The sequence below is a fragment of the Betta splendens genome, chromosome 3 (assembly GCF_900634795.4).
Source record: "Betta splendens chromosome 3, fBetSpl5.4, whole genome shotgun sequence".
In the NCBI taxonomy this organism is placed as follows: domain Eukaryota; kingdom Metazoa; phylum Chordata; class Actinopteri; order Anabantiformes; family Osphronemidae; genus Betta; species Betta splendens.
In genome coordinates, this window is record NC_040883.2 from 14,757,647 (window position 1) to 14,779,677 (window position 22,031).

The 22,031-nt window shown below is 50.1% G+C and overlaps 1 protein-coding gene across 12 annotated transcripts in view; it reads left to right on the forward strand.

The window, feature by feature from the left end:
• Positions 1-22,031, forward strand: part of zfhx3b (zinc finger homeobox 3b) — a 273,921-nt gene that overhangs the window by 174,043 nt on the left and 77,847 nt on the right. Inside the window, exon 1 of one of the 12 annotated variants that reach the window (XM_055507487.1) lies at positions 1,946-6,070. The exons of the other annotated variants lie outside the window; for them this stretch is intronic. The gene's annotated coding sequence lies outside the window, so the exon portion shown is untranslated. Of the gene's footprint in view, positions 1-1,945; positions 6,071-22,031 lie in introns of those variants that run through there. 12 annotated transcript variants of the gene reach the window in all.

Sequence of the window (22,031 nt, forward strand, 5' to 3'; positions counted from 1 at the left end):
AAGTGCTGGATAAGTGTTAGAGGTCCCCAAAAGAGCCACGCAGCCAAGCCATCAGCGGCTACATAATGGTGGCCAACCTTTCTCTTTGTCTAGTTGTGGGGGAGGCTGGGACCATTGGTAATAGGCTTTTTGCCTGATAAGCCCGGAAAATACTCGTTTAGTTAGGGAAAGTGCAAAGGGATCCCGGCCTGATAAACCCGCTGTTTCCGTCTGTAATACCCAACAGCTAAAATCAATAGTCGGGATAATTCTCCCGCTAGTCGTCCAGTCTCCTTTATCTGCAGGCTTCTTCCACCCATGTGCTTGGAGGGTGGTGGGAAGCTGGAGCATGCCCGCGTGTGTTTATTAAAGGTTCCGCTGGCCGACGACCTGTTCCAATGCGCCTCGGCTGCAGTTGGGCTCGTCGGGGGCGGCGCGCGGTCACGTGAAGTGGGCTCAGGTGTCGTCTCGGGGGGTGAATAAACCTGCGTGGAGGAAGTGGCTGTCGGCACCAATTCGGCCCAGCTAAGAGTGACTACGGACTGAAATGCCTTTATGTTTAGCAGCGACCCGATGACAGGATCATGCCGATCTTTGCAAGTTTGTACAACGCTCTGCGGAGCACCGGCTCCTCGTCGGCCGTAATGGGCATAAAAGTCCACCTCCGCTGTCCCTTCCGCTGCCCAGAGTGGGTTTGTGTGTGATCTTCGTGCTGTAAAATACAGCCCCAGGTGTTGGTAGGCAGGGTTAGCCGCCGACATCGTTACCTAAAGTGCAGTGTATTAAAAAGCAGTCAGGGCCCTGGATCACAGTATATCACAGGGGAAAGGCAGTGATAAGGCCGGCCTGCCTGCTCGCAGATCAATGAAGGTTACTGACATCATATCACAAAGTGAACGCGAGTGCTGCTCCCCCAGCTATTTATCAGCGGCCGATCGGACATGAAAGAGGTGGAGGACGAGACAGGACAGCACTTTTCCCTCTCGTTGCGAACTCGGGCCCCGACTTCAACTTTTCCTAATTTCCATCCTGCTGACGCCTCCTGGCCTCCGGTGGCCCACATGGCGGTGGAGGCTGTGTTCTTCCTGGCAGTCAGCACTGGACCCGTCTCTGCTGATCCTCTTTCACTTCCGCTTCTGCCCGTCTGCGTCTGAGAATGCACTCGCTGGCGTTCTGACTGCCTGGTGATTTCAGGCATTTCGTTTGACCGGTGGAACGAGCAGACTGGCGTCGGGCCCCATTTACATCCACGTCCTAGAACACGCAGTCGCCTATAGATCCCAGTTGTCGTGCTGTGTAACCGGTTGGATGTAAATGTCAGCGCGGAAACGCGAAACGAAACAAGTGAAGCCACTGTGTACTCACCTGTATCTCTCTCTCTCTTTACCTTTTCACAGCTTTATCAGTTTATTGCATCATATATCATAAACCGCGCATTCTCCTCGCTCATGGCTGCGTTAGTATGGGAGTATTGAGCTGTGTGTATGCGCAAATGCACTTAAGCGTGTCGGCGTGCAGGAGATCATGCTTACAGGTACTGTATGAGTTCCATTTATCAGCTGCCTGGGGCACAATGTGGAGGATTTCCCCCAATGGGTTAGTGTGTAACTGCTCTGTCAATACATGCTTGTCAAGGCTGGGAGAGTGTGGGGGGAAAAAAGGCCCCTCACTCCAACGCACTGAAGCCACTTATTGAGCAGCCAATAGCTATTTACCTCTTGACGGTGGCAGGCGAGGCGAGGCGGGGCGGTGCAGGCGGGGGCCCGGCCCGGCCCGGCTGCAGGGACTGAGCTCCTGGAACCTGACTGCTGCTGGGCGGCTGCGGACCGGGCCCCCGTCCGGGGGAGGGAGGCCCGTGTTTACGCGGAGCGGGTCGTCCTCTCGGCTCCCGGGCTTCGCACAACCCGGTCCTGCCTGTGTGTGTGTGTGTGTGTGTGTGCAGCTTGCTGCTGTAAAGCCCTGCTTCCTCTCTGGAATCTCGGTGTTGACAGAGAGCATCTGGGCCCTGGGAGAGCTTCCAGCCCCCCCCCATAGTAGAGAGGTAGAAAGCTGTGACAGTATCTGCATATGCTTTCGTTGACCTGCCTGTCGTGAAGCCTGTCTCCGCGTTCCCTCCCCTCTGCACCACAAGGGCCCAAAGGTGGCATGTTTTATGAATGACTGTGTCTTTTATCCTCACCTGCTTTGATTCAACAGAGAAAAGAATGTTGTCAAGGAGGTGTTCATCTTTCCTCCTCTCCCTTTGTTTTCTTAGTCCTTCGTGCTCTGGTGAAAATCCCCCTTTTTTGTGGGCTGAGCTGATCCCTGCGCTGCGTGTTGGAGTTGCGGGTCGCCTGTCGGGGCACGTCCCATGTACCTGAGTCACAGAGGGATTAGTTCACTCTCGCAGCACTATGGAGGAGTGTTTGCCAAACTATGCACAGCTGGCGCTGGACTGGGACATGGAATGAAACGGCAAGAATGCGCCACAAATACGCGCCGGCCCAACGTCACCAGTCCGAAATGAGCGTGTGCTTGCTCCGTACATGCGCTGAACTGAAATGGGACGTGGGTTTTTATGGGAGTAAGCGATACAAGAGCAGCACCGTGAGCTGTCCTGCTGTTACGGAACAGCTGTGCAAACAAAAGAGAAGGGAAAACGAACAAGAACAACACATTATATCAACATTTAACAACAGTCGCTCTGTAATCTGGTATTACTTCCACACGCAGAGCAGGGGCCTGTGTCAGGCCGCAGTGAATTCGGATGCTGTTGTGGCAGGAGGAAGCGGAGCGCTTCTGAGAGGTGAGCGCGAGACGCGAGGGTCCGCGGCCTCGTCGTAATCCAGGAAGCTCGCGCTTAATCGCTTGTGATGTGCATGTGAACATGACCGGCCTCTGCATTCCAGGCCTGACCGGACCGGGTTCAGAGGACCGGGGCGAGGCCGAGGAGAACCGCGGCGTTGGGGGGGGGGGGCTTTAGCTCGTGCTAATTGGCCGCGAGGCTTGTCCATGCAGCCCCGGGGCAAAAGGAGAACCCGGCCGTCACCGCCGAGCGTCTTCCGACCGTCACAGTTTCGTATCTGTTTGCGCGTGCACGTACGTGCTACGCTGTGTAAGCTGGCACATTATTAGGGGGAATTCCGGGGAAGGAGAGACGCTGAACAGAGCGGGGTCTGTCCCGTGGGGCTGCAGTGGGTGGCATCCGAGCATTCTTCTTTGTGTGTAACGTCTGCCCACAGTGACCTCGTATGGTTCTCTGGTCCCGTCAGCGTCGCCGCACTGACTGATGGCACACAGAGCATGAGAACTCCCATCTGCCTCCAGTTCACTGAACTGATCGTGGGCTTTTGTGGAGACCTGGAGCCGCTGTGAAGCCGGGCTCGCAGAGATTTGGCCGAGGCCGAATGCAGCTTTGCAGCCGGGCGGCCGTCCAGCGGCGGTGGAGGAGGGAAATATGAGCGACGGGGGATGAACGAAGTCATGAGTTGGCATCGGGAGGTGTGGTTCACACGCAGACACACACACGCAGACACACACACGCAGACACACACACACACACACATCCACACACACACGCACACACACACATCCAGCCTCGGCCCGTTCGCGTCCGGTCGTCCGGTCCCTGTGTTTGCTGTGCAGCGGTTCAGGTGCGGTTACTGTTGGCACCAGCTCTTCGTGCCCGCGGGAATAAACAACAGAGCAGGCAGGAGGCCAGATGCAACTCCACAAACTTTTAACCTCTCTCTGAGCTAATCCCTCGCCACACTAGTAACTCTTTCTTTTTTTAACTCCTTCTCTCACCTCTCGCTCTCACTCTGTTCTTTCTTCCTCCTCCCACTGGCTTCTCTTCTTTCTTTTCTCGCTCCCCTTTAGTCCCACTCTGCTTTTAAGTGAAGTCAGTGTTCTGACCTCTAAATAAAGGCTGCAACACTACAGCTGTTACCAACTTCAAACAGCCGGCGCTCACAGTGGAGCCTGTGCGGGCGTGAGGGGTGGAAATAATGCGCCTATTAAAACTAACTTAGAGCCCTCTTTACTCTCAAGGCTCCGCGGGTCTAAGTTGACGACACCAAACCAGGCTCGATGCTCTGTGCTGTGGCTCAGCCGAGACGGACACAGTGCAGCCAGTCCTCCCTCGGCCCGTTTGTGTGATAAAGAACAAGCCTAGACAAAGACGCTGTTCATTTGGAGTCAGAACGGTTCCCACTCTTTTGATGGAATCTGTGTGTGGCGAAGGGCAGTATCATGGGGTCACCCACGCGTCCACTCTTTAGGCGCCGGCTCCATCCTTTGACGACACGTCACCTAATGCGGCCTCATGCGAAAGCGCCTTGGCCCCGGAACCGTCCTCCGGTGGTTCGGTTTCTGTTCAGCGTTGTGCTTTTAAACTTCTTTTTCCTGGCACGCGCAGGAGTTTAACAAAAGGGTTCACGAGGACACAGGCAAAGCGCGGAACCGATGAATTCACAGCACGCCGGTCGTACTTGTTATTAATTAGATCGTCGCCGCTGGAAAAAGTTAACATGGGTGTTCATGGAACAAGTTAGGCTGACAAAACCCAGAGTTGGCTCCCAATGAATCATCCACCTCAAGTCTGTATTAATAGAACTTGTAAAAATGAAGACGGCCTTTTATCCAAACACTCACAGAACGCCTTTCTGATACAAAGGCCGAGCCACAACCAGAATGGAAAGCGTCAGGATTAGTCACCAGACTGTTTGCTGCCGGTTTTCACGAAGGGATAAGGTTTGTGATTTATTGTCTGTGCAGATACTTCTCATACTTTGCCTCATCCCTTTAACCTGCATCACATTTAAACCCAGATCCTGGGCTTCTTCCTGCAGCCGGCGTTGCCTCATAGTGTTGGCTGCTCTTTTACAGGGTTAATGTTCCCACCGAAGCGCCTTAATGACGAAGGGTCGCGGAGCATGTAAAAGTAAGCAGTAAACATTACAGCGCAGTTTGGACAATCTGTGTAAAATAGCTCTGCGGTTTGTAATTTAATCACTTACTCACATAAATAAGCAGTAATACGTTCAGAACTGGAATATTCTGTCCAGTGCTTGGTGTAAATAAAAGCTGCTTTAAACCACGTCCACTGCGTTGAACCCACGTCGGCCTCGCTGTGTTCTGAGGTGTTTTGACTTGTGGATGTCGCCTTCCTCACATATTGGTTACACTGCGTCTTCTCCTGAGGGCTGGAGCGTGTGTTTGCCGGCGTTATTATCTGCCTCCATTTTTTTTTTTTTTTTTTTGCTGCTCTGCGTTTTGCGCATACGTGTGTCTGCATTTGTCCCCCGAGAAGAAAATAATTACACGTTGCACAGGTTGTCATTATGCGCCCGACTGTCCGGCCTTCTCCCTGACTGCGTGACGGCAATAGGTTAATTACACGTCTGGTGTTGATGATGTCACCGCGTTGGCAACCTTTCCGGCCTTGTGGACGCGCGGGCTGAGGTCGGAACGGCCGGTGATGCTCCACGCGCCGCCTTCGCTGCCTCGGAACCCGAACCGGCCCCTTTGTTCCCGTCTTTAGGTTTCAGACATTTGCGCGAGTTGATGCAGCCGATAAGGAGCTTTTACAAGTCGAACAAGAATAGACTTGTGCCAGGAAAGATGCAAGAAAAATGTTTATGCGCTCGTGCTGCGTGAGTCATTCCTTGAAAAACGCCGCTTGGCCTTTTCTGAATGGTAACAGTGAACATTAGGGGGGAGTTTTAAAAGTGGCTGCTGTCGCGTCGGCACCGGTGGCGTAATGTTACAGAGGCAGATAAAATGCATTCCAAGCTGAAGTGGATGAATGGGCAAGTCTAGGAATGGACATAACATTCCTTATGGAACACCTGAAAGGTTGGGCGGCGAGTGACGGCGAGCTCAGAGGACGGGTGCAAATCTCTGTCGACAGGCTGTGCCTCCTGCTCGGCTCCACCTGGGGAATGTGTTACCTAATGGGCCACAAAACTGCCCGGAGACCACAGCTCTCTTATCGCAGATATTAGATGACCCTGCAGAAAAACAGGAATCCATCATGAGGAATAAGACCCTCGCAGAAAAGTAGGATTGAAGGCTTTTCTCCTTTTCTGTGGACAGAAGGAAAGAATGGAAGGTAATAATATCTAGTTCACAGTTACAAGAATCCTGCTCGCACAGGCTATGGGTTTCGAGTTTCTAATATGTATATAAAGTTTCAGTGCACAATGGAGCTTTTGTCTAGAGCAAACTGAACACTCCCCCCCTCCTCCTTTTCCTCCCCTCTCTTGTAAAAAAAAAAAAAATGCATTCATGTGCTTGTAGGGCCGCGAGGACTCAGGTTTCTGCTATCTTTGTGTGCTGTGTCGTCACTCACCCCCGTGAGCTGCAATGTTCATCTCGCGCAGGCAGGCAGGCAGGCACACTGCCAGGGCTGCTTCCAGCCGCAGATTAGGGGAGGGGGGGGGGGGGGCATCCAGGAAACAACAGATTCCTGACAAAACAGCAGCATGACAGGTAACTGAAGTTGCACCGGCGAGAGAGGAGGCAGACGATAATTACAGAGCTTTTTGTTTTCTGGGCACTCTTAGCTGGCTACTTAAGTGCCTGATCTGAAATCTGTGCCTTGTAATTACAGTAGTGGGCCCCATTAGGGCAGAGGTCTTGGTGGGGATTATTCTCTTTCTGTTCTCTCCCCTGCTGCATATACGTGTGTGTGTGTGTGTGTGTGTGTGTGTGTGTGTGTGTGTGTGTGTGTGTGTGTGTGTGTGTGTGTGTGTGTGTGTGTGTGTGTGTGTGTGTGTGTGTGTGTGTGTGTGTGTGTTAGCCCGTCCCACCACGACCTGCGTCACAGACTTTAGCCTTCCACTGCCGGACCGGACCGCGTGCCCACAGGGTCACATTCACACTTGCTGTCGGATCCCAGAGCCACCAAGACGGTGCCGCAGCCTGTACTTAGAACTCCACCCCCCCCTCCACCCTTCTCCAGTTCGCTAATATCCCCTTGCTGACGCTGGGACATTTGTGTTGATCGTGACGGGGTTGTCGCGGCGATGAGCTGTGCTCCGTGGCGTGTGTCACGTCCAGTTGACGGGGACTTGCGGCTGCTCGGCGGCAGAACTGTGTCACCGGGGTTGATGGAGGAGTGCCAAGAGATTTGCCGGTGGAGCTCAAGAGGTTAAAACCTCGGCGGTGCCTCGACACATGACGGCAGCGCGGCGCCGCGAGACGGGAAGCACGGCCGTAAACGGAGACAGACGCGTCCATGTGACGTGGAGATAGAGCCCGAACTGGGTCAGCGTAGAAGGGGTCATCAAACGCCTCCAACCTCTACAAATAGAAACAAAGATCTAGCAATCAACATTAGATAGATCCTGCCTCTTTAAGCTGCTAGCCCTCCTAATAGATTCTTAAGCACTGGCTTTAGTGCATGTTAAACCAGGATTACCCAATCAATTATGGTCAGTACAAACAAGGATTACTTAAAACAGTACATTTTTCTTGTTGAGAGGCTAAAAGCAGGGTAAATGGAAGAAGCAGCGCTGCTGTTGATGCGAGGAGCAGTCACGATGGGGTCACGATAACCCCAGCGACGGGCACCGCGGGGAGGACATCAATCCTCGCGTTGTGTTGATTTAACCGGAGAAGTGAGAACGGAGGAGCTCAAATTCCAATTTTTTTTGTTTTTTTTCGAGGTTTCGCTTCCCCTTTCCCGCGCCGTGGCCTTTTTGGACAGTGATTAATCACAAGTGCCGTACGGGCGCGCGTGTTTCTGTTTCTCAGTAGGTGCAAACGACTGCGAGGGTTGATCAGTTCAAACTCACATACTCGCCCTTTCTCTGAACTCGGCCTTTGTTTACATTTGAATCACAATCAACAGCTGTAACCTCCTTCACAATACCCAGCAAGTAAGAACATATATACTTGCCAAACCAGATCCCTGCACTCATGTGTGTCTGTGTTTACACATTTTCTCTCTCCCGCATGAACCACCACACACCCCTTAGATACTGAAAATACACGGCCTTAGAAACCAGTGTGCGCCATTGAACCAGAGCTTGGCGTTCAAAGATAGCAGTAAGTATATATCATTAGAAAGGCTATGGAGCAGCTTTGGATGGGCTCATGTGTCATCGTAAGCCCTGCACATGTCCGCCCGTCTTTAGAGAGAACCGTCACACTGTTCCCCATCTCTCTCTCTCTCTCTCTCGCCCGCTGGTGCACTGGCGCGCTCCCTCTCTCATTCAGTTTTCCTCGTGTTGTCAGTCAGTGCTGAGCGAGTGGTGACTAACAGCCGGCTCCTGTGTAAAAGGTCAGCTGCAAAGGAGGAGGCGGCTGACGGTTTGCAAAGCCACTGTTTTCAGAGCGGTCGGTCGAATCTGAATGTGTTGCTGTTGACGAAGGACGGCGGGTCTCGATGGCCGGTGACAGGAAAAGCTCATGGTGACTGAGACTTGACGCGTGAATGCTTTTATTTTGACCACACAGGAAAGACAAGGTGGCCTGGTTCTCTGCAGCTTTTGCTGAGTCATTCTTACTTCAGCAGCTGTTGCCTAATGAAGCTGCCTACGTTGTATTCAGTTCTCTAATGAAAACAGCAAATTATTAAATTCAAACGCAATTCAAAGGTAAAACAACCTCTCGGCCCTTCCAAAGTCAATGTTTATGCCCGTTTTGAAATGAATCTTACTTAATTAAGAAGCAATAGGAGTCCAGATATAGCATTCCTTCATTAGCTTAAGCTGGCTGCTGTAACCAGATCCACTGCATTAATGACAACACAGCCCCTGTGAAAAGCATCATTGTTCTCGGGATAATTGTCCTTTTAGTTAACGTGGTCTCGGGAAGGGCTCTCCTTGTTAGAGGAGCTGACTGGGACCAAGGACAGCCGGAGGCGGGGAGGGGACTGGGACTGATACTGGCCCAGTGCCCGTTTTGACAAGCCCACTTGTGCCCTCTGCTTAAATCCCCTTGGTATGCAGTGGAATTAGCTGTCCCCAGGGTGTGGCACCAGGGGGTTGGTCATTAATTATATACCCTGAATCTTAACGAACAGAGAGCAATCAATAAAATAAAGCAGATGTATGCAAATAGCATGCTGATTATGCCGCCTAATGACATGTCATGTTGTTGGCAGGAGAGAGCTGAAGGGGGGGGGAGTATGGAAGGATGTGTAGGTACGAGGCGAGTCGTGTCTCATGCTAGGGCGTAAACACGGCAAATTATTATTCCTGCGTCTTTTATAGCTTTGTATCTGAGCAATGTTTTGGACTGCGGAGCTGCACTGTTTCATTAGCTCGTTAGATTCTGTTTCAGATCTTATCATTGCAGTTTTATGTTTCTCCGCGAGACGGGCTGCAGTGACTGCGCGCCAAGAAATGGTGTGAGACTTCGGGGGCAGGGTTGGCTGGAATTTGAGCAAGATAGGGTAAAAATCTGCCGGAGTCTGGGGCGCAGGGATGTTAGTGGCGCTGCTGTTGGGAGGCTGATAAGAGCCATAGGGAAAGGAGGAGAGGTTCGCTCACCTGCTTGGAACTCTGCCCCTGCACTCAGATCCCCATTGTATCCAGCCAGCTGGAGCTGTTGGAAACCCTATACCTGCCTTTAAGCAAAGAGGGAGGGCAGCCAAGAATTAACTGCTGCCTCATCCTGGCAGCCGCCGAGGATGCTGTCTGGCTCCATTCATGGCGAGCGTGAGAGGGCAACGAGGGGAGAACGGCGAGGGGAGAGAAAGGGAGCCGCGCTGGCAACGGGTGTCGCTAAAGTCTGAAGGGAACTGTGAACAGCCAGCGATTAGCGGCGTCGGGAGCGACGCACCGTGCGCGAGGAGACGTTGTCTGTTTGTGTACGAAGTGACGCGGGACAGAAGAATGTGCGTCCGCACCTGCTCAGAGCGGATACAGCTCATGTTGGTGAGTAGTGTCAGTTTCACGGCCCGGCTACGTCTGTGATTAGTCTGTGCTCGACAAAGGCCTTTTAATTGACTTCGTACAACACTAATGTACTCGTGGAGCGATTGGAACAGCGACCATTTCCATCGTGATCACGGGTGGTTTGAGTCTCGTCCCACGTGTCCTTCCAGTTGTCCTCAAAGACAGCGACGTCCGAGGCCCAGAGGATCCAGGGGAGAGGCCGGAGAACAGGTGGTGACCCTGCGCCTGGAGTATATTATTGACCAGGCAACAGCGGCCAGATTGATTACTTTATTGTATTGCCATGAACCTCAGTGGCCGGAGACCCCTGGTTGACCCTGGCTGGACAGAGCATCACAGTGACCCTCACCTTAGCTAAAGAGTTATGTGGCTTTGACCTGCTCCCTAACGCCGAGGTCTTGACCCGCTCGGCCACTGGCCCGAGTACAGACCTGAAACGGGCCTTCGAGGTGTCAGTCGGGGTAATTTAGAGGCGTGGGGTGGGCCGGGGTCTTGCAGGGGGCACCTTGTTTCTCGGACTGGCTGCGTCCTGACTTTAGACCTTCCCGTGACCCACCGGCGTTCATTGTGTCAGCAAGACGAGCAGAGCGGGAGAGAAAATGTAAATTAATCTTCACCAAATTACACTAAAATGGTAGAAAATCAATACATCTCTATCAGATGTTCTCACTTTCAGCTAATGGGTCACATAGATGGCTCATGGTGAAGAAGATTGATAGTTTTATTACATTACTGCATAGCTAAAAGATTTAGTTACTCATGTGTAATATTTTCAAAAAGGTAAAAAAAGTAAGCTGCATTTTCATTCTGATGATCTGTGTAGGTCTTACACTGAGTGTTGGAACCTTATGGTGTGTGTGTGTGTGTGTGTGTGTGTGTGTGTGTGTGTGTGTGTGTGTGTGTGTGTGTGTGTGTGTGTGTGTGTGCCGCTGCAGTTTTCTGGGCTGGATGCCATGTTGACTAACCTTGTGCCCTGTATAAACAGGGCAAGACAACATACAGCACAAGGGAAACGGTCCCTACTCTGGTCTGGGCTGTTTCCCCTATCACCACTTCCTACTTCCATTTAGCTGACAGACAGAATATGCCGGGCAGGTTTTTCCTGTGCTCCAAATACTTTTTAGTTGTCAGCTGCAGCTTCTCATCACAAAAACACAAGCCTGCGTTAAAAAACAGTGGGTAAACAGTCGATCAAGCCATGTCCGCCATCGCATGGTCTCTCTGCGTTCAAGGCCTTCGTTTAAGCAGCTGATTCATGTAGATGTTTCAACAGTTCTACCAAAAATGGCGATTTAATATTGCAGTTTTATTTTTAATACCCGCGTCTGAACTACTTGTAGCAAACGCAGCCCGCTGCTTTCAAGCCGTTGCACTTGTGTCCCCCAAGTAAACAGGATGCCGGTGAGTGGGGGCTTTGTGTTTGAAGTGGAGGCTGTGGTCCTGTGGAGCAGGATGTGAAGGACATCTCTAGTGCAGGTAGCTTCTTAGGATGGAGCCCAGCGTCGAGGAAACCCCTCGTCTCAGAGGGAAGAGAGATAAAAGGACAAACAGTTTTTCCTCACAGAATAAAACACTGGACGTGGGTTGTAACCTGCTGGACACTGGTGATGCTCAGTCACACACCCTCCGCTTACCTTGTCCCAATTAACACCCGGCCTCCATTACATTGATTGGGAGGGCGCGTATCGGCTAGGTGGGCCATGAGCAAATTGATCACATTGACCCAACGTGTGAACCGTGAGAAACTGTCGAGCGGTGTATTTTTCTGTTCCGACGGCGGGTTCGAAAAAACCAACAATGACGGGGCCTTGAAGACTTTGTGTGGCGTGTGTGTGTGTGTGTGTGTGTGTGTTTCGTTTCTGCGTGTGTTTGTACATATGTGCGCCTGTTTGCGTTGGGTGGGGCTTCGCCGCGCTGTGACAGGTCTCAGTTCTGGGCCTTTCATGTGGTTCTAAGGACCTGACGAGCACATGCCACACCTAGGCCGTATTCTTTGGGGGCCCTGGAAACACAATTGTTTTCCCCCCATCGCAACTAATGATGCCGAGCCCCTCGCACGCACATCTCTAAACACCCCCCACCCCCCTAAAAAGCAAAAAAAAGAGCCAGTCAAAGGGCAAACCACCGGCCCACCTCCTAAAGGTGCACCTGGCATCTGTGAGTCCACTCCAATTACATATCCCCAATTACAGGTTATGAACCAATTAGTCACCCTCTCGTTTTACACCCCCCCCCTCACTGCAGCTCAAATATGGGGGCATCTGTTAGAGATGGGCCAGAGGATCCTTTTGTTGGCGGCGTGAGCGCTTTCTGCTGTGGGGTGTTCGCTGGTCAGCGTGGCTCAGAGGAGATTATGTACTGTTGTTCTTTTCTTTTGGGAGGAGATAGTGGTTGACATGTGAATACCTCATCCAGAGCAGCTGTCTGGAGCCAGTTGCCTCAGCAAAGTCCAACACGCAAGAAACACATAGTGGGGATAATTTAAGCTGTCAGCTTGTAATTTGTAGTGGCACTCGGCTTGAACCTTCAGGCCCCGCTGTAATTCTCACCTTCTCGCCAACGCGGGGGCCGTCTGTCCTCGCGCACGCACGCTCGCAGATGAGCCAGTTTCCCCCGATGGGCACGCGAGCGCGTCGCGTTCCGTTTCCGCCGCGCGGTGGGTTCCGTGCGTTTCGTTGACCGTGCGCATTAACCTGTCGCCTCGGCCCCGTGGCTCCGCAGCTCTACTCCGCGTCCGGCTGCTGTTGAGGCTCCTGCGCGGGCGCATGAGCTCGATGCAAACAGCCTGGAGCCTCGGCCTCGGTTTGAATGGAGCGGCGGGGGTCCTGCTCCCTCCTTTAGTATTCTGATAGCACGTCCTATAACTGGATCTTGTTTGCTGTGATGCTCCTTCAATGTCATAACAAATGACACCATTAATTAGATGTGTGTTCAGTGTGCAGCTCCACCAGACAGTGCTGAATCTGCTCCTACTGAATGAGGTTGATTTCTGTTTTGGGGGAAAAACACATAAATAAGACTTTTTGTTACTGCATTAAGCAGTAGTCAATTAATGTTGTATATCATAAAAGTAATGCTGTGGACCTTCACATGTTTGCTTTTTCTTTCCAAGAGTCATCTGTCATTGACTTTAACCCTGATTCTAATGCTCCTTACCCAGCAATGTAAATTACAGTAGCTCGAGCTGAAGCCTGGCTTCTCCCTCTGTCCCCTGACTTTGTGCCGCTCTCTGATCCACCTCAGCTCTTCCTGGTGATTCCAGGCTAAGAACGTTACAGAATTAAGTATTACAGTATTTTTAATTAGATACATTCGTATTCTTATATATATGTACATGTATACACTTGCATATATGTCAATGCAAAACTCCACATGCCCATGCATGAAAGATGTGTGCCTGTCCTCAGAGGAATGTGTGGGTTCTTTTCCAGCGCTTGACCTTCAGACCTTGCGCTCACGTGACTGAAATTCCACTTACAAACACACACTACATACAGTATGCTCACACAAACACACACACACACACACACACACACACACACACACACACACACACACACACACACACACACACACACACACACACACACACACACACACACACACACGCTCAGCTGGCTTTATCTCCCTGCTCAGAAATAGAACCTAAACCACTTAAAAACTATAAAAACACCCACAACCCCCTAAAGGTAATGGATAAGAAAGCCCAAAGATGAACAGCAGCAGCCATTAAAAACCTGTGCGTCGCGAGGCTACTGATCCCTGTAAAAGGACATCTTGGTATGAATGTGTGCAGCGTGGGTGCTCCAGTGCTCCCCACGCAGCCTGGGCTGTGGCGCTGTGCTCAGCAGGCCGCCCAGCTGGGACCCAGATGTGGCAACCATGTCATGCAGGGCTGGGAGGCAGGAGATAAGAGGCCGACGGCGGGGCCGCTCCTCGCGCTCGGGTCTGTTCCGCGGCAGTTCAACTAGATGTTGCGGTCGGTGTGATCTGAACTTTGACAGGCCGTGTCATGCTTAATGCCTCACTTCCCAAATACAGCTCAGTGGAGCTGATTTATATCTACCAGGTGCTACAGTGTGCAAGCGGCTCTGGGATGAGAGGAGGCATGTGGCCATTTCATTAAGGCAGATGAACAAGAGCCGCTGTGTGTGTGTGTGTGTGTGTGTGTGTGTGTGTGTGTGTGTGTGTGTGTGTGTGTGTGTGTGTGTGTGTGTGTGTGTGTGTGTGTGTGTGTGTGTGTGTGTGTGTGAGGTGAGAGGCAGGGGGCTGGTCTTTCTCAAATATAGCTCCAGTACCGTAGCTGTCACAACACACGGCGCAGGCGAAGGGGACGAATTTATGAACACGCTCATTTCTTCCAATATCGCACCCGTTGGTGTTTTTCCAGAGCTCTCGTTCACCCACTTCCTCCGTCTGTTTCCATCTACTCTCAGGCCCCTCTGAAGTGGCTGGACACTGCCAAGTTTTCCCCGCGAGCCCTAATGGCCGTGTGTTTGTTGATTTCCTGTCCGCTCCTGTACAGTGGCGATGCCCCCGCTCTCTCATGCAGACACGGTGCAGCGGGCCGCCGTACGCCGGCTCTGGACCCGTGCGCTTGTGGATGTTCCCTAAATAGGATCCGCTCCGTTGTTTGCGTGCGCTGCCTCAGAACGGGGTTTTTCTTCCCGTTTTCGTTTTGTAGTTTGATGGCAGCAGCCTTCCCTCGCGTTAGACGGGTCTCCCCCGAGGTCTGCGGCTCAGAGCAGAGCTCAGATTTAGTGCCTATGAACACTTTTACTACTGCAGGAGGAACTGTTGTCTTTTATTCCCATTTTAATCTCTTAGTTTGCTGCCAAGCTGTACAGATTTCTTCACACGAGGGTCTCTGAGCACTGTGGTCTGCTCTGTCAGTGCTCGGTGTAGCTGCAGAAATGCTGTTTGATGTTCCTCGCACACTTCAGAGTCAAGTGCTGCGGTGTCTTTCAGCGTCGCCCTCCAGGCCGCCTTGTTACACACTTAACAAGTTGTTTTCTTTTTGTTTTTCCTCCCTTTTCCTCCGTTGACAGTTCCTCATCACCGCTGCGCGCTGAAGGAATGCACGTCACCTTCCAGGCTTTGCATTGGAACCTGTCCCTGTAAACTGCAGGGCAAGCGCCGCTCCGCTCGCCCCTTTTTTTAAGATGACGATTGCGTCAAGATTGGGTTTATGTGCGTTGTGTTTAGTGACTGCCAGAGTGGAGATTAGGCATCCGATTGGCTCAATCTTTCCTTCAAACAGCTGAATTGGGCTGATTGCGGAAAGCAGAGTAGCATAATGTGAATTGGATCAGATAAATCATTTGCCTCTTGTTTACTTCCACTAAATAACCTTTTCTCGTGCGCCGTGAACCTGCCACCTGTCCATGTGGGCGCTGTTTCTCCTGTGTTTGGACAGGTGCGTCGCTGCACTTCCTGATCACTTCCTCTTTTAACGCACACAAGGCGTGTTTTTCTTTTGACCTTAATAAACTATTGTAATTCAGCGGGGGAGCGGGGCAGTTGAAAACACTTGTCCCCCGGGGTTTATCGTTTGAAACGGGTGCAGCTCTTTCCCAGGGTAAGGGCAGCTAAGCGGAGAGGAATTTGGGCCAGGCCTCATAAAAAAAAAAAAAAAGTATTTGTCGACCAGAAAGATTTTCGCTTTCCCTCTCTAAGTCGTTGTCATTAATGACTTTAGCAAATGTGAAGTGGGGAGTGAATGGCTCGGCTGTGCGGGGTCTTCAAAGGAACCGTCTAATTATTTATCCAGGATATGCTACTCTAGAATTAGAGGCCAGGTCATGCTTTCTTCTGCAGAGAAATAATTTCCACGGACTGGTTTCGCCCTCTAATCCCGGCTCTGAGCGTGGGTCATGTGTGCGCCGCTGTCTGCAGACATGTGCTTGTACACATCCAAGGGTGTGTGGCCACTGTTTGCGCAGGGGCCCCGCCGCTCCTCAGCATGAGGCGTGCATGGGAGATAGTGAGTTTCCATTTTCCACATAACACTGCGTGACTTTCCACTCCTCTGCGCTCATCCCACACAGCCTTTACCCACATTACTCGGGTTTCCTGCTTATTTGGCCTTCACAAAAGGACCTTATCGCGCCGCTCAGGTTGAGACACTCAACTGACTCGGTCTGAACCTCAGGCTTGTGGTGAGGCCCGCGTTTCACTGCTGGGCTTCTGCAGCTCAGCGCGTCGCCTTGTTGCGCTGCGTGCGCCTCAGATGGCGTCCTGCATTAGAAAAAAAACGCCCTCAGCTCTCGTGTTAGCACGCTTCTGGCCTGTTTTTAGCGTTTCCTCCACCAGTGTGCCCCTTTTACAGATGCTCTGCAGGCTGTACTTGTGTAATTCCAGGTGCCTGTGAACCCTGTGTTTTACCAGGTGCTGAACTGGGTCATTACTAAGGTATTTGTTTGCCAAATTACACAGAAACGTATAGGATTGCAGACACGTTATCAGCGTCCCCTATCTGTCTGCTGGGCCTCCGTCTCTCCAGCATGGCCGCTTAGGATCCCTGGGATCCACCATGTTGTCCTGCAGGCCAGATTTCCTTTCCTCCTGCTCTCCCTGGTACACTGCTCAGTGTCAGCTATCCCTAATGGAAGTAGAAGCAGTGGTAATGACATCTCCCTGTTCGCCCCAATCCTCCCAATCCCTCAGGTTTTGGATGGTGGGGCAGGGGAGTCGAGCTAAGTGGCGAAGGGGGGGCGTTGGGGTGAGGGGGGGGCCTTGCCACAGCCCACGGTGGAGACACAGCTGATGGTCTCTCAGCAAACATTTACATAAAGCCCCACAATCGTGATAATAAACCGTTTTATCATTGGGCTCCAAATCAATAATGCGGCTTCTTAAGGTTTAATATTTCAATGGTATTGATCAATTTAACAACTGTTTGTGGTTGGCTTGCCTTAACTGCAGTGCTGCATGAAGGTGTGTGTGTGTGTCCATTTGAGTGTGATGTATACAGTACATGTGTGGTCTTACCCTAAAGACAGGGTTTTTTTTCCTGTAGAATAACACAAATGAGTTGTTCTTAATGTTTCCATGCTGCCCCTCCTTCCCGCCCTCTGCACATTAAGTTTGGATCTGTAACTCCTATTACGACAACTTTTCTGCAATTCATCGTGGTCATCGCTTCTCTTAACCCCCATCTACCAATCTCATCCTGTTACAACAGGACAAATGAAATGGAGCAAGTGCAAACAGAAGCTCTGAAAGCACTGTAGTTAGCAGATTTCACTTCCATCCTCCCTCGAGAGAACGTCTGCTTCCCGCAGATATAAATAGGGGCAGATTTGATAATTAGTAGAAATGAAGGTCCTAGGGCTCGAAGACTTTGATCAGCACATTTTTCCCTTGTCCCTGACCTTTCATTGGACACGTGTCTTTAGCTTGCTCTCTCTCTCTCTCCAGCTACATGTTTCAATCTAACTTCTCTGCATCTGAAACCACTAATCACACTTATACACCCTGTACGTCAACATTTGACTTTCTTCCTTTTTAAAATGTTTTACTTTTGTCCAGTCCTCCCAAGGATAATGATCTCCGTGTTCTGATTGATTGGTGCCAGACGGACCAGTGTAGACAGTATTAAGTGTCTTCTCAGCTTTTCTGCATTCCACACAATGGAAAAATCAGCTCTGCATGCTAAGTATTCAGTGTCCATGTCCGTTGGTCTAAAATTGAGCAGAAATGGGGATATGTGTATCCAGCTAATGTGAGAGATACAGCTAGAGACACCAGGCTTCTCTCTCTCTCCTACGCTTTTACCGGCACCACACTGAGTATATACCCAGTGGGCTCTGTGTGCTGGGTTGCCTGGGGGCGAATGTTAGTTGGTGCCCGATAGCCCTTTTCTGATTATACATCAATGCCTTAATTCCAAGGATAATTTATGCTCTTATAAATTATAAAGTGTTCTAAACAAACCACAAGGGACATAACAAGAAAATAATACAGTGCGCTCTTTCAGTATGATTTGTAAATGAAGAACGTGAGCTTGTGGCTTCTGCAATACGGAGTTGATTTGGTGGTAATTAGAACGGTCCCTGCTCTCTCTCATTCTTAATCTGACATTCTCCAGGAACCCGAGTCATTAGTTCCCTTTAACATCACTCTTTAAAAACAAAGACAAAAAGTTGTAGAGGAGCAAAACTATAGTAAAAGCCTTTAAAAGCGTGCATGTTAAAAGAATGCATTTTGTCTGCTCTCACTTTATGGCTTCCCACTGTAGCCGGGTTTGAATGAAATGATATGAGGCTTGCTTGAAGCCCCCCCATGCTGCTTGCTAATTGGCGGGAGACTGGGAGCTTCCTGCTGTGTGTTCGCTGCTTCCCTTTGCTTTGCCACCCCACCAGGTCTTTCAGCAACACACTCTGCAGAACCCAGTAATTAACCCAAAGCTAATTAACTACTTCTAATTACACCAGCACGCTGTTTCCATCACACCCTCCAAAACTGAGGAAACACTCCAGTGCCGCGTGTAAATCCCTTATGGAGGCTTTCGAAACGTAGCTGTGATCCAGTTGGATCATTTAATCAGAGCGGCCTGTGCGCGGCTGTTATTATGGCTGTGTGTGTGATTTGTCTAAATTCACTTTTCTCCCATGCAGCAAGCTTCAATGGATTAGCAGAATTTAAAGATGTTGCATAAAGGGTGAAGTAATTTTCAAGGTTTTGTTTCAAGTCCATTAACAAAGGAGGCAATTGATATTAAAACAAATCAATTTAGCCTTTTCAGTCCTGTTGCCTCGTGTTATTTGTTACTCACTGTAAGTATTTTAACTAAAACTACTTAGATTCACAAGTCATACATAACGGAGAAACATTAGTAAAATGCATGTGTTGTTGTCAGTACTTCCTGTATTTCACTGAATGTGACATGACAGAAGCTACATGCTTCAGTTCTGCTGTCTCTGAGAAATGATCCCAGACATGCCAGGGACTTGGCCCTTCCACACACACACACACACACACACACACACACACACACACACACACACACACACACACACACACACACACACACACACACACACACACACACACACACACACACACACACACACACACACACAGCCCTGTTCTCCCCGCCTCAGACTCAACACAGCCATGGCTATTTCTGTTCCACGGACTGATAGCTCCTACTGAAGATCATTGATTTTACGGGAAGCCCTGTTTACAGGCTGAGTGCCATCGACCTGAGGTGACTTTTTGCCTCCTGCAGTTGGAGCAATACCCTTATGTCTGCATTAGCAGAACGGTGGACAGAATATTTACAGTACACAATTAACAAAAACATAGTACATGGCTAAATGTCTAAGTGTTACAAAAGAGAAGACCCCCATGCACCTACAGTAATTATAATAATGAATGGTCTATAGTCAGGGTTGACAGTTTTTTTTTTTTGGCATATAACTTATTTTTTAATACAATCTATTGGAGACTGCAGAATGTTATTTATTGGACAAAAGCAAGAGCATTTATGCTTCTTATCCTTGATAATGTACAGTAAATCGTCCATGGACACGACTCTGCCTCCAATAAAAGGCGATCGTTGAGCACTGTATCATATAGAATAGACGGCACAGAAAGAAAACTCCCTCAACGTAAAACCAGAGTTTTCTAAGCCGTGTCGGGCATTATGTCGGACTTATGCTAAAGAGTGCGGTGCATGCATGTCTTTATTGGTGATTAATCTGAACAAACCAGGAGCTAAACCTGGGCCTTACTCTGCCGGAGGACTACAATGGTTCCCCCATCAATGAGCATGTCCCTAGTGCAACATCAAAGGCCTTCCCCTGCTTTATCAATAAGAACCCTTCCTTCCCACATCTTCCTGTAACTTGCTTAGCGTTCACGCCATTGATTTTCCAATAAGCGCCCCTTACCCTGCGGTGGCTGCCCAGGCTCTGTGATGGTTCAGACACCAGACACAGACAGGCAACATCACGGAGGAACAATTGAAAATCAGATCTAGTGTATTGTTAGGAGTCCTCTGGGCGTATTGGAAAACAGCTTTTTTTTCCCTGCTATTTTAAAGAAGTGTTTCCCCACTGCCGTTTGCACGCTGCTGCATGTAGATAAGGCTAAGGGTCAAGGCTGCATCGCACCCGTAGCTCAGCTGTATTCACAGTTACGGCTGAGTCAGAGCTAATTCCCTCTGGAAACCCCGGAGAGCGGGGTCCTCTGGAGGCGAGGCCCAGCCTTCAGGCAGGTGATCAGGCATGCTTATAATCAGATGCTTCCTTAGCCTTTAATTCCTCCCTCAGTTGGCTGGTAAATCCCCACCTAATGAAGGGACCCATAACTTAAAACATATCTGGCTCTGCATCCCTCTCAGATGACCTCCAGACCCACTCTGACTGTTCGCTGGAACTGATCATTGCACAATAATTTCAATTAATTTCACAATATTCAACCTTATCTGCTTTGTTATGGTGGTGAGGGGGGGGGATTATGACTTTTTGTCAGCGGCGACTTAAAGAGAGCCTGGCATGAAGCCTTTGAAGGCAGGCGGCAGCGGCGGCGGGAGCCGTGCAGTCAGGATTTGCGCTCGCTCCGTTAGATCAACTCAGGAATCCGGCCTTTTCTTCTTCGTGATTAACTCTTATTGTCAGCGGCGGCTTGTTTTGGCTGCACGCGGTCGACTCAGTGGACCCACATTTAGGAACGTGATGGAGGGGGAAGCCACAGCAGGTGTGCGTACGCGGCATTAAGTGACACCATGCACAAAGAAATAGCACATTTTACTGCACGTGCCTCTCAGTACAGTAGTAGTTACCTGTACTGCCCTGTCCGACTATTTTGATTTGTGGTTGCTAACACCGTCATCAGAGAGACTCCAGCCTCCTCCACTTCCCCTCGGCTTCCACCGCGTCTCCTTGTCTGTCTCCATGACTTGTTTAGTACCTCCAAGAGATTAAAGCTTTTCCTGCTTTAAACAGGTGTCGCTGAGCCGGGCAGACCTCCGACAGACAAACAGCGTTCTATCAGTTGCCCCATCTGCGACTTGCCGTCTCCAGACAATCCCATTGCTCATCAGTAACCACTGCAGGTTATTGAATTACAGCATCTTGATTTTAAAGGGCAATCGTGTTTTCTGTAAGCAGCGGACACCGAGCCGACTTGGAGCTGCAGCGCTGATCAGGAGTCATAGTGTTATTCTTCTGCTAATTGCTTCAGGTGTCTCGCAGCAGAAATGCGACTGTTCGAGTACATGCCCTCAGTGCAGTAAAGCTGAATCTCTGAGAGTGGAGAACTTTGGAGGTCATTGTTACGTTGGTTGGCCATGAGAACCCTGTGATCCCAGGCCTGGCCAAGGCAGGCACTGGAATCTGGAGGAGGAGCTGATGGCACCGATTACAGGAACAAGGTGTGAATCCCTCCATGTTCAGACAGGACACGTGGCAGATTTCGTCTTAAGAGGCGGTGCATTTAGACAAGCCACAATTTCCTCTTCTGCTATTTCATTCCGCTCAGTTTATCCACATGCTTTTAGTTTGAAGAATCACTGTCTGCTTGACATGTGGCATCATTTTTTTTCTTGCGTTACTCGCTCTGCCCTCAGTCCATTTGTGTGAAATGGCTGTTGAGCTCATAGCCTCTTATTAATGGAGCAGATAATAAATACAGACTAGTAGAGCTAGTATCCCCTCATTCAATATGGCAGCCATCTCTAAATCATGTCTGGCTGTATAAAGCAATCTTGTTAATAAGCCAGCCAGTCTAATATTGTTCATTTTGTATGCAAAGCAAGGCGAGGGTCATCGGAGTTGGACTCGGTAGTGTGTAAACAGAACAGCGGAGCAGACCATAGTGACCGAAACTGTCTTTGCACCGTTGTACATGTTTGTGCAGGCTTTTTAAAAAGTGTCACGATCAAAGTCATTTATTTATAGATAAATGCTCTCCTTTTTTTTCTGACAATGAGCGCTTCTGTCTTAAAGCCCAAATAACAACATTGGAATCTGCTACTATATGTTGTGTGCATAGAGACTGAAGGTGAAGGCTCAGGTATGTTTGGGGACTGAGCTTCATCAGACATTCATGAAGATGCAGACAGACATTATCAATCTCTTCTCTCCCTCAGTGGTTAATATGTTAGGGTGTGGGGGTAGACTCTATTCTGATCACAGCTGAAATTTGCATCCCTAAGTA